Source organism: Zea mays, chromosome 5, assembly GCF_902167145.1.
Source record: "Zea mays cultivar B73 chromosome 5, Zm-B73-REFERENCE-NAM-5.0, whole genome shotgun sequence".
Lineage (NCBI taxonomy): Eukaryota > Viridiplantae > Streptophyta > Magnoliopsida > Poales > Poaceae > Zea > Zea mays.
The window spans coordinates 66,799,857-66,813,455 of NC_050100.1; positions in this window are offsets into that span (position 1 = coordinate 66,799,857).

Below are 13,599 nucleotides of genomic sequence, written 5' to 3' on the forward strand. Positions count from 1 at the left end.
CCTCTCCAACAAGGCTATCCAAGTGGAAAGGGCAAAAGAGGAAGAAAAAGGGCACCTCAAGAGAAAATTCCAAGTCCTCCGAGCTCAACAGCAAGAACGTCACCAGAGAGCTCGACCCTTTGGACTCCCACCCAGGGGTCCAAGCTTCAATAAACCATCTGGACCCACTCCGTCGCGCTACAGTCAGCAGAGTCAGAGCTCCCTTCAGGCACCCTCCGTTGTAAGCAACCAACCGCCAGCAAATGCCTGTTGGCACTGCTGGGACCCCAGTCACTTTAAGAATAACTGCCCTCAGTTAAAGGCACCCGGACCGACCTACTCCAACTTGGTGAATGGCCCCAAGATTCTCTCAGCACCTACCTCCAAGGCACCTCCTTCCAACAGCCAGCAGAGCAGGACTCAGTACCAGGGCAGAGCCCGAGTCAACCACGTCGACGCTCAAGAAGCCCAGCAAGCCCCGAGAGTAGTGCTCGGTGAGTTCCTTGTTGAATTTACTCCAGCTACTGTGCTTTTTGATTTGGGAGCATCCCATTCTTTTATAGCCGCTAAGTTTGTGGAAAAACATGGCATCCCCTCTACACCCCTAGCTGTCCCTTTGGTCACCCGAACCCCGGGATCAGACCTCCTGTGCAAACTCAGGTGCTCCCAAGTCAGAATTCTTTTAAGTGGGGTAGTGTTCCTGGCAGACTTAACTATCTTGCCATCCCAAGGGATTGATGTGATCCTAGGAATGGATTGGCTAGCTAAGCACAAAGGTATCATCAGCTGCGCAAGCAAGACTGTTCTTCTCACAGATCACCAAGGAAAGGCAGTTTCCTGTCAAGCCCAGCCGCCCGCAAATGATCCGATGATGTTTAATCTGGTAGCAGAAAACATGTCTGTAATCAAAGAGTTTGAAGATGTATTTCCAAAAGAGTTGCCCGGGATGCCACCAGAAAGAGGAGTGGAGTTCTATATAGATCTCATTCCTGGCACTGCGCCCATCACAAAGAGACCATACCGCATGGCTCCCACAGAGTTGGCGGAATTGAAACTTCAGATTTCAGAACTGCAGCAAAAATGGTACATCTGTCCTAGTTCGTCCCCCTGGGGAGCACCCGTCCTCTTTGTTACTAAAAAGGATGGGAGTATGAGAATGTGTATTGATTATCGGTCCTTGAATGAAGTTACAATCAAGAATAAGTACTGAGAGCACCTAGAGGGGGGTGAATAGGTGATCCTGTGAAACTTGAAAACTTAAGCCACAAAAACTTGGTTAATCGTTAGCACAATAATTGCCAAGTGGCTAGAGAGGAGTCAAAACACAATAACCACAAGAAATCAAACACAGAGATGGCACGGTGGTTATCCCGTGGTTCGGCCAAGTACAAAACTTGCCTACTCCACGTTGTGGCGTCCCAACGGACGAGAGTTGCACTCAACTCCTCTCAAGTGATCCAATGATCAACTTGAATACCACGGTGTTCTTCTTTACTTTGATCTTTTCCCGTTTGCGAGGAATCTCCACAACTTGGAGTCTCTCGCCCTTACAATTGAATTTCACAAAGAAGTACGGAGTAAGGGAGGGAAGCAACACACACAAATCCACAACAAAATGCGCACACACACGGCCAAGAATCGAGCTCAAAAGACTATCTCAAAGTTCTCACTAGAACAGAGCTCGAATCACTGAGAATGACAAAGGAATGCGCAAAGACTGAGTGTGGATGATCAAGAATGCTCTAAGGTTGCTTGGTGTTCTCCTCCATGCGCCTAGGGGTCCCTTTTATAGCCCCAAGGCAGCTAGGAGCCGTTGAGAGCAAATCTGGAAGGCCATTCTTGCCTTCTGTCGTCGGGTGCACCGGACAGTCCGGTGCACACCGGACACTGTCCGGTGCCCGATTTCCTTCCTTAAACAGCGCAGCCGACCGTTGCAGATCTGGGAGCCGTTGGCGCACCGGACATGTCCGGTGCACACCGGACAGTCCGGTGCCCCCTTCCGACCATTGGCTCGGCCACGTGTCCCGCGCAGATCGCGCGGCCGACCGTTGGCCCGGCCGACCGTTAGCTCACCGGACAGTCCGGTGCACACCGGACAGTCCGGTGAATTTTAGTCGTACGCCGTCGGCGAATTCCCGAGAGCGGCTTCTTCGCCCGAGGCATCCTGGCGCACCGGACACTGTCCGGTGCACCACCGGACAGTCCGGTGCCCCAGACCGAAACAACCTTTTGGCTGTACACAACCAACTCTTCTCTGACTCGTTTTCTCCTGTTTTCTAACACTTAGACAAATACATTAGTACACAAAACCAATGTACTAAAGCTTAGAAACATACCTTTACTCATGATTTGCACTTTGTTCATCCATGGGCATAAACTCACATTTAAGCACTTGTGTTGGCACTCAATCACCAAAATACTTAGAAATGGCCCAAGGGCACATTTCCCTTTCAATCTCCCCCTTTTTGGTGATTTATGCCAACACAACATAAAGCAACTAGAACAAGTGCAATATCACTTCAAATAAAACTAAATTTGAGTTTTAATCAATTTTGGCATATATGGATCATCCTTTGCCACCACTTGGTTTGTTTTTGCAAATCAAACTCAAATCTCTATCTCTAAGTCAAACACACATGTTGAAGCATAAATAGAGTCATTCCAAAAGAGATTGATCAAAGATTTCAAAACCTCCCCCTTTTTCCCATAATCACTACTTCTCCCCACAAGAAGCCAACTTTTGACAAACCAAAAGCTCTACTCTACTATTTTCAAATCTCTCAAGTGGTAGCTGATCCATTTATTGCTTTGGCCTTTATTTTCTCCCCCTTTGGCATCAAGCACCAAAACAGGATCAATCTTGGCCCTTTAACCCCATTGCCTCACCAAAATCTTCAATAAGAATACAAAGGCAATAAGAGTTCATGAGATGGACTTGGAATGAGTTACCCTCTCATCGGAGTGCAGTGGAAGTCTTTCATGGTCCAAGTCCACCTTTTCCCTTTCAATTCTCCTTCGAGACTAAAACAAGCAAACTCAAGCATATGGTTAGTCTCAAAGGGTCAAGTTGTAACACATCTCCCCCTAAACATGTGCATCACTTTGCAACGGACTTGTGAGGTCCAGGGAATGTTTGTACAACTTGAGCACCACAATAAGCAACAAAATGCAGAATGAACATGATCAAAGGCATAAACACATGTATGCTACAGTTCAATCCAAGTTCCGCGAATCTAAGACATTTAGCTCACTACGCAACCTGCAAAAGGTCTTCTCATCTAGAGGCTTGGTAAAGATATCGGCTAGCTGGTTCTCGGTGCTAACATGAAACATTTTGATATCCCCCTTTTGCTGGTGGTCTCTCAGAAAGTGATACCGGATGTCTATGTGCTTTGTGCGGCTGTGCTCAACAGGATTTTCCGCCATGCGGATAGCACTCTCATTATCACATAGGAGTGGGACTTTGCTCAGATTGTAGCCAAAGTCCCTAAGGGTTTGCCTCATCCAAAGTAGTTGCGCGCAACACTGTCCTGCGGCAACATACTCGGCCTCAGCGGTGGATAGGGCAACGGAGGTTTGTTTCTTAGAGTTCCATGACACCAGGGACCTTCCTAAGAATTGGCACGTCCCCGATGTACTCTTCCTATCGACCTTACATCCAGCATAGTCGGAATCTGAATATCCAATTAAGTCAAAGGTAGACCCCTTTGGATACCAGAGCCCGAAGCAAGGCGTAGCAACTAAATATCTAAGGATTCGCTTCACTGCCAATAGGTGACACTCCTTAGGATCGGATTGAAATCTAGCACACATGCATACGCTAAGCATAATATCCGGTCTACTAGCACATAAGTAAAGTAATGACCCTATCATTGACCGGTATGCTTTTTGATCAACGGACTTACCTCCTTTGTTGAGGTCGGTGTGTCCGTCGGTTCCCATCGGAGTCTTTGCGGGCTTGGCGTCCTTCATCCCGAACCGCTTTAGCAAGTCTTGCGTGTACTTCGTTTGGGAGATGAAGGTGCCGTCCTTGAGTTGCTTCACTTGGAACCCAAGGAAGTAGTTCAACTCGCCCATCATTGACATCTCGAATTTCTGCGTCATCACCCTGCTAAACTCTTCACAAGACTTTTTATTAGTAGAACCAAATATTATGTCATCGACATAAATTTGGCACACAAACAAATCACCATCACATGTCTTAGTGAAAAGAGTTGGATCGGCTTTCCCAACCTTGAAAGCATTAGCAATTAAGAAATCTCTAAGGCATTCATACCATGCTCTTGGGGCTTGCTTAAGTCCATAGAGCGCCTTAGAGAGCTTACACACGTGGTCGGGGTACCGTTCATCCTCGAAGCCAGGGGGTTGCTCCACGTACACCTCCTCCTTTATTGGCCCGTTGAGGAAAGCGCTCTTCACATCCATTTGGAACAACCTGAAAGAATGGTGAGCGGCATATGCTAGCAAGATACGAATGGACTCTAGCCTAGCCACAGGAGCAAACGTCTCCTCAAAGTCCAAACCTGCGACTTGGGCATAACCTTTTGCCACAAGTCGAGCCTTGTTCCTTGTCACCACTCCGTGCTCGTCTTGTTTGTTGCAGAACACCCACTTGGTTCCCACAACATTTTGCTTAGGACGAGGCACCAGCATCCAAACTTCATTCCTCTTGAAGTTGTTGAGCTCCTCTTGCATGGCCAACACCCAGTCCGGATCTAGCAAGGCCTCTTCTACCCTGAAAGGCTCAATAGAAGAGACAAAAGAGTAATGTTCACAAAAATTAACTAATCGAGACCGAGTAGTTACTCCCTTGCTAATGTCACCCAGAATTTGGTCGACGGGATGATCCCTTTGAATCATCGCTCGAACTTGGGTTGGAGGTGCCGGTTGCGCTTCTTCCTCCATCACGTGATCATCTTGTGCTCCCCTTTGATCACACGCCTCCTGTTGATGAACCTGTTCATCGTCTTGAGTTGGGGGATGCACCATAGTTGAGGAAGAAGGTTGATCTTGTTCATCTTGTTCCTGTGGCCGAACTTCTCCAATTGCCATGGTTCGTATAGCGGCCGTCGGAATATCTTCTTCATCTATATCATCACAATCAACAACTTGCTCTCTTGGAGAGCCATTAGTCTCATCAAATACAACGTCGCTAGAGACCTCAACCAAACCCGATGATTTGTTGAAGACTCTATACGCCTTTGTATTTGAGTCATAACCTAACAAAAACCCTTCTACAGCTTTGGGAGCAAACTTAGAATTTCTACCCTTCTTCACTAGAATGTAGCACTTGCTCCCAAATACACGAAAGTAAGATACATTGGGTTTGTTACCGGTTAGAAGCTCATACGACGTCTTCTTGAGGAGGCGGTGAAGGTAGACCCTGTTGATGGCGTGGCAAGCCGTGTTCACAGCTTCCGACCAAAACCGCTCGGGGGTCTTGAATTCTCCAAGCATCGTCCTCGCCATATCGATTAGCGTCCTGTTCTTTCTCTCTACCACACCATTTTGCTGAGGTGTGTAGGGAGCGGAGAACTCGTGCTTGATCCCTTCCTCCTCAAGGAACTCCTCCACTTGAAGGTTCTTGAACTCAGACCCATTGTCGCTCCTTATCTTCTTCACCTTGAGCTCAAACTCATTTTGAGCTCTCCTGAGGAAGCGCTTGAGGGTCCCTTGGGTTTCAGACTTATCCTGCAAAAAGAACACCCAAGTGAAGCGGGAAAAGTCATCAACAATAACTAAACCATACTTACTTCCTCCTATGCTTAGATAGGCGACGGGTCCGAAGAGATCCATATGTAGCAGCTCCAGGGGTCTTGAGGTGGTCATCACATTCTTGCTGTGATGTGCTCCTCCCACTTGTTTACCTGCTTGACAAGCTGCACAAGGTCTATCCTTTTCGAATTGCACGTTAGTCAAACCTATCACGTGTTCTCCCTTTAGAAGCTTGTGAAGGTTCTTCATCCCCACATGTGCTAAGCGGCGATGCCACAGCCAGCCCATGCTAGTCTTAGCTATTAAGCATGCATCTAGACCGGCCTCTTCTTTTGCAAAATCAACTAAATAGAGTTTGCCGTCTAATACACCCTTAAAAGCTAGTGAACCATCACTTCTTCTAAAGACAGACACATCTACATTTGTAAATAGACAGTTATATCCCATATTGCATAATTGACTAACAGATAGTAAATTATATCCTAGAGACTCAACTAAAAACACATTAGAAATTGAGTGCTCATTTGAGATTGCAATTTTACCTAACCCTTTTACCTTGCCTTGATTCCCATCACCGAAAATAATTGAATCTTGGGAATCCTTATTCTTGACGTAGGAGGTGAACATCTTCTTCTCCCCCGTCATATGGTTTGTGCATCCGCTGTCAATAATCCAGCTTGAACCCCCGGATGCATAAACCTGCAAGGCAAATTTAGGCTTGGGTCTTAGGTACCCAACTCATGTTGGGTCCTACAAGGTTAGTGCAAATATCCTTAGGGACCCAAATGCAAGTTTTATCACCCTTGCATTTTGCCCCTAACTTCCTAGCAATTACCTTTCTATCCTTTCTATAAATTGCAAAGGAAGCATTCAAAGCATGATATATTGTAGAAGGCTCATTAACTTTCCTAGGAATATTAACAACATTTCTCCTAGGCATAGTATGAACAACATCCCTTCTACCAACATTTCTATCATGCACATATGAAGAACTAGAAGCAAACATAGCATGAGAAAATTCATCGTACGCATTATAACTCCTATAAACATTTCTAGTTTGTCTCCTATCATGATACAAAAAGGCATGGTTCTTTTTAGCACTAGTAGCCATAGGGGCCTTCCCTTTCTCCTTGGCGGAAATGGGAGCCTTATGGCTTGTTAAGTTCTTGGCTTCCCTCTTGAAGCCAAGTCCATCCTTAATTGAGGGGTGTCTACCAATCGTGTAGGCATCCCTTGCAAATTTTAGCTTATCGAAATCATTTTTGCTAGTCTTAAGTTGGGCATTAAGACTAGCCAATTCATCTTTTAATTTGGAAATTGAAACTAGATGTTCACTACAAGCATCAATATCAAAATCTTTACACCTAGTGCAAATCATAACATGTTCTACACAAGAATTAGATTTATTTGCTATTTCTAACTTAGCATTCATATCATCATTAATGCTCCTTAATTTAGAAATTGTCTCATGGCAAGAAGATAACTCACAAGAAAGCACTTCATTTCTTTTAACTTCTAGAGCATGAGATCTTTGAGCTTCTACAAATTTATCATGCTCTTCATACAATAAATCCTCTTGTTTCTCTAAGAGTTTATCCTTCTCATTCAATGCATCAATGAGTTCATTTATCTTATCTATCTTAGATCTATCTAAACCCTTGAGTAAGCATGAATAGTCTATGTCATCATCATCACTAGACTCATCATCACTAGAGGAAGCATAAGTGGAGTCTTGAGTACTCACCTTCTTCTCTCTTGCCATCAGGCATGTGTGATGCTCGTTGGGGAAGAGAGATGACCTATTGAAGGCGGTGGCGGCGAGTCCTTCATTGTCGGAGTCGGAGGAGGAGCAATCCGAATCCCACTCCTTTCCGATATGTGCCTCGCCCTTGGCCTTCTTGTAATGCTTCTTCTTCTCCCTTTTATTCCCTTGGTCCTGATCACTATCATTGTCGGGACAGTTAGCAATAAAATGACCAAGCTTACCGCATTTGAAGCATGAGCGCTTCCCCTTGGCTTTGGTCTTGCTTGACTGTCCCTTGCGACCCTTAAGCGCCGTCTTGAATCTTTTGATGATGAGGGCCATCTCTTCATCGTTGAGTCCGACCGCTTCAATTTGTGCCACCTTGCTAGGTAGCGCCTCCTTGCTTCTTGTGGCTTTGAGAGCAAGAGGTTGTGGCTCGTTGATTGGTCCATTCAAGGCGTCGTCCACGTACCTCGCCTCCTTGATCATCATTCGCCCGCTGACGAATTTTCCTAGGACTTCTTTGGGCGACATTTTGGTGTACCTGGGATTCTCACGAATATTATTCACCAAATGAGGATCAAGAACGGTAAAGGACCTTAGCATTAGTCGGACGACGTCGTGGTCCGTCCATCGCGTGCTTCCGTAGCTCCTTATTTTGTTAATAAGGGTCTTGAGCCGGTTGTATGTTTGAGTTGGCTCCTCGCCCCTTATCATCGCGAACCGTCCAAGCTCGCCCTCCACCAACTCCGTTTTGGTAAGCAAGGTAACGTCATTTCCCTCATGAGAAATCTTGAGGGTGTCCCAGATCTGCTTGGCGTTGTCCAAGCCGCTCACCTTGTTGTACTCGTCCCTGCACAAAGAGGCTAGCAACACAGTAGTAGCTTGTGCATTTTTATGAATCTGTTCATTAATAAACATAGGGCTATCCGAGCTATCAAATTTCATTCCATTCTCTACAATCTCCCATATGCTTGGATGGAGAGAGAATAAATGACTACGCATTTTGTGACTCCAAAATCCGTAGTCCTCCCCATCAAAGTGTGGAGGTTTGCCAAGAGGAATGGAAAGCAAATGCGAATTCGAACTATGTGGAATACGAGAATAATCAAATGAAAAGTTCGAATTGACCGTCTTCCTGTAGTCGTTGTCGTCGTCCCTTTGGGAAGAAGAGGATTCGTCGCTGTCGTAGTAGACGATCTCCTTGATGCGCCTTGTCTTCTTCTTCTTCCCATCTTTGCGCTTGTGGCTTGAGCCCAAGTCGGTAGACTTGTCATTCTTCGGCTCGTTGAAGATAGACTCCTTCTCGTTGTTGTCGACCACCATCCCCTTTCCCTTAGGATCCATCTCTTCGGGCGATTAGTCCCTCCTTGAAGAGAACGGCTTTGATACCAATTGAGAGCACCTAGAGGGGGGGGGGGGTGAATAGGTGATCCTGTGAAACTTGAAAACTTAAGCCACAAAAACTTGGTTAATCGTTAGCACAATAATTGCCAAGTGGCTAGAGAGGAGTCAAAACACAATAACCACAAGAAATCAAACACAGAGATGGCACGGTGGTTATCCCGTGGTTCGGCCAAGTACAAAACTTGCCTACTCCACGTTGTGGCGTCCCAACGGACGAGAGTTGCACTCAACTCCTCTCAAGTGATCCAATGATCAACTTGAATACCACGGTGTTCTTCTTTACTTTGATCTTTTCCCGTTTGCGAGGAATCTCCACAACTTGGAGTCTCTCGCCCTTACAATTGAATTTCACAAAGAAGTACGGAGTAAGGGAGGGAAGCAACACACACAAATCCACAACAAAATGCGCACACACACGGCCAAGAATCGAGCTCAAAAGACTATCTCAAAGTTCTCACTAGAACAGAGCTCGAATCACTGAGAATGACAAAGGAATGCGCAAAGACTGAGTGTGGATGATCAAGAATGCTCTAAGGTTGCTTGGTGTTCTCCTCCATGCGCCTAGGGGTCCCTTTTATAGCCCCAAGGCAGCTAGGAGCCGTTGAGAGCAAATCTGGAAGGCCATTCTTGCCTTCTGTCGTCGGGTGCACCGGACAGTCCGGTGCACACCGGACACTGTCCGGTGCCCGATTTCCTTCCTTAAACAGCGCAGCCGACCGTTGCAGATCTGGGAGCCGTTGGCGCACCGGACATGTCCGGTGCACACCGGACAGTCCGGTGCCCCCTTCCGACCGTTGGCTCGGCCACATGTCCCGCGCAGATCGCGCGGCCGACCGTTGGCCCAGCCGACCGTTGGCTCACCGGACAGTCCGGTGCACACCGGACAGTCCGGTGAATTTTAGCCGTACGCCGTCGGCGAATTCCCGAGAGCGGCTTCTTCGCCCGAGGCATCCTGGCGCACCGGACACTGTCCGGTGCACCACCGGACAATCCGGTGCCCCAGACCGAAACAGCCTTTTGGCTGTACACAGCCAACTCTTCTCTGACTCGTTTTCTCCTGTTTTCTAACACTTAGACAAATACATTAGTACACAAAACGAATGTACTAAAGCTTAGAAACATACCTTTACTCATGATTTGCACTTTGTTCATCCATGGGCATAAACTCACATTTAAGCACTTGTGTTGGCACTCAATCACCAAAATACTTAGAAATGGCCCAAGGGCACATTTCCCTTTCAAGTACCCACTCCCTCGGATCGACGACCTCTTCAACCAGCTGCAAGGAGCCAAATATTTCTCCAAGATAGACCTCAGGTCAGGATATCACCAACTGAGAATCAAGGAAGCAGACATTCAGAAGACTGCATTCGTCACCCGGTACGAACAATATGAATTCACAGTGATGCCATTTGGGCTAACAAACGCACCCGCCTTTTTCATGAACCTCATGAATAAGGTATTTATGGAAGAATTGGACAAGTTTTTCGTAGTCTTCATAGACGACATCCTTATTTATTCCAAGAATCGTAAGGACCATGAGTGTCACCTCCGAATCGTTCTCGGAAGACTCAGGGCACATCAACTTTATGCTAAGCTCAGCAAGTGTGAGTTCTGGTTAGAAAAGATAGCTTTCCTGGGGCATATCTTGACTGCAGAAGGGATAGAAGTAGACCCATCCAAGGTAGAAGCCGTTTCAAAATGGAAGCAGCCATCCAACGTCAGTGAAGTACGAAGCTTTCTGGGAATGGCAGGGTACTACAACCGCTTTATCAAGGGGTTCTCCAGCATAGCAAAACCTATGACCGAACTTCTCAAAAAGGACAATAAGATTGTGTGGACTCCCAAATGTGAGGAAAGTTTCCAGATCATCAAGGAAAAGCTTACAACTGCGCCAGTTTTGACACTGCCAGATATACACCAGGATTTCGTCATCTACTGTGATGCTTCAAGGCAAGGCTTAGGGTGTGTCTTGATGCAAAATGAGAAAGTTATTGCCTATGCATCCCGCCTACTCAAGCCACACGAGCAGAACTACCCTACCCACGACTTGGAATTGGCAGCCATCGTGCACGCCCTAAAGATATGGAGGCATTATCTGATCGGGAACAAATGCCACATCTTGACTGATCACAAGAGTCTGAAGTACATCTTCACGCAACCGGACCTCAACCTCCATCAAAGAAGATGGCTTGAATTGATCAAGGATTATGACCTCGAAATCCACTACCACCCTGGGAAGGCCAACGTGGTAATAGACGCCCTCAACCGAAAACCTTTCGGGATTAAAGGGACCAACTTTTTAGAAGATTGGAAGAAAGAATCAGCTCAGCTAAATGCATGTTTGGGAGACAACAGTAGCCTGGAAGTCAAGCCCAATCTAGAAGATCTCATATGCAAGGCTCAACACCTGGACGCAGAGACAACCAGACTTATGGAAAGAGCTCGCAAGGAGCAACTTCCGGACCTTAGGATAGATGAGCAAGGAGTCCTCTGGTTCAAGAACCGCCTGTGTGTACCAGTGGGAGAGGCACGGGAAGCCCTGCTCAATGAAGCCCACAACTCAGCTTACTCCATCCACCCAGGGACCACCAAGATGTACCTAGACCTCAAAACCAGATACTGGTGGAAAGGGATGAAGAAGGAAATAGCACAGTATGTGGCCCGGTGTGACACCTGTCAGCGAACAAAGGCCGAACATCAGAAGCCTGCAGGCCTACTTCAACCCCTCCCAGTACCCGAATGGAAGTGGGAAGAAATAGGCATGGATTTCGTGACCGGACTGCCCCGAACATAGAAAAGAAATGATTCCATATGGGTAATAATCGATCATCTCACCAAGGTGGCCCACTTCGTTCCAGTAAAGACCACTTTTGGAGGAGTCGCCCTTGCCCGAATATACCTTAAAGAGATAGTCAGGCTCCATGGCATTCCGCGGAAGATAGTATCAGATAGAGGAACGCAGTTCACTTCAAAATTTTGGAAGGGCCTCCAGCAAGCCATGGGCACCAAGCTAGATTTCAGCACCGCTTACCACCCCCAGTCAGATGGTCAAACAGAAAGAGTCAACAAGATCCTCGAAGATTTGCTAAGAGCCTGTGTGCTAACATTCGACAGGGATTGGGAGTCCAGTTTGCCGTACGCTGAATTCTCGTACAACAACAGCCATCAGGCCAACATCAAAATGTCACCGTTCGAAGCACTGTACAGAAGAAAATGCCAAACTCTCCTAATGTGGTCCAATGTAGGGGAAAGAACACTAGAAGGACCCGACTTTGTTAAAGAAGCCGAAGAGAAAGTTGCCTTGATCCACAGGAGGTTACTTGAAGCTCAGAGTCGACAGAAGAGTTACACAGACAATAGACGAAGGGAACTCAGATTTGAGAAAGGAGATTTTGTTTATCTCAAGGTCTCCCCGATGCGTGGGGTCAAAAGGTTCCAAATGAAAGGAAAGCTAGCACCACGTTTCATTGGTCCCTACCCCGTCATTGCCCGAATAGGACCCGCAGCATACCGTCTTGAGCTACCAGAATCCATGTCAGATATTCACAACGTGTTCCATGTGTCTCAACTCTGCAAATGCTTAAAGGTACCAGAAAACCACATCGAGGCAGATGCAATTCAGATTCAAAAGGATCTCCGGTACCGGGAAAAGCTAGTGAAGATTCTCGATTCAGCAGTCAGAAGGACCCGCAACTCAGAAGTGAAACTCTGTAAGGTTCAGTGGAGCAGAGATGGAGAAGAGGAAGCCACCTGGGAAAGTGAGGACTCTCTGAGGAAGAAATACCCTTACCTTTTCTCAAGCCCCGTCTGAATCTCGAGGGCTAGATTCCTTTAAGTGGGGGTAGGTTTGTAACATCCCAAAATCCTAACCTAGGTTTGAAACCCTAAACTACTCCTCTCCCCTTTTTCATCCTCTAATTCCAAGAACTCCCTTAGATTTTCTTTCATCATATGCATACACTTTGTTTGATCACAAGCACCTCACTTAGATTTTATTTTTCAGCACCTAAGATTATCTATTAAAATTAATTGTTCAAAAGAAAAAGATATAAAAATGGATAAAGGAATTAGAAAATAAAAAGAAAAAGAGAAACCCTCTCCCCTAGCTGGGCTGAATCCAGCCCATGCCGCGGCCGCGTCCCCCCCTCGCGCCCGCGACTCCCTCCCCTCGGCCCATTTCCGGCCTGCTCCCGCGTGCGCGCCAGCCCGCCCTGCGCTCTCTTTCTCTCCCTCGCTGATGAACCGACCCCACCCGCCAGCCGCCCTCTCTCTCGCACGCTCACTCCCACTGGCAGACCGGCCCCAGCTGTCAGCCAGTTCGTCGTCCTTCTTCCCCCTCCCCGCGTACGGCCCATCACGGTCACCTCCGGCCATCGCCTCCGTCTTCTCGCCGCACAGGGAAGTTGGGCACCGCCCCGTCCTCACCGCAGCGGCCGCGTCCTTGCACGGCACCGCCACCGTGCGGTCTCGTCATCGCCGCTGTGCGGCATTAACTCTGGTACGGTGCGCCTCACCGGCACCATGGAGCTCCACCGCTCCCCTTCCCTCGGGCGCCTATAAAAGGGCCGCCCCGAGCTCCTCCTTCCCCGCACCGGCCTCAGCCACCCCTCTCCTCCCTCGTCCGAGCTCAATTCGTGGAAGAACCACCGTCGTCTTCCTCCCCGGTGAGCCCTTCCCTCTCTTCTCCCTGCCCCTCTGTTGGTCCATCAAGTGATTGCTTAAGCCTCCTAGCTTCGCCACACCGCCACGAA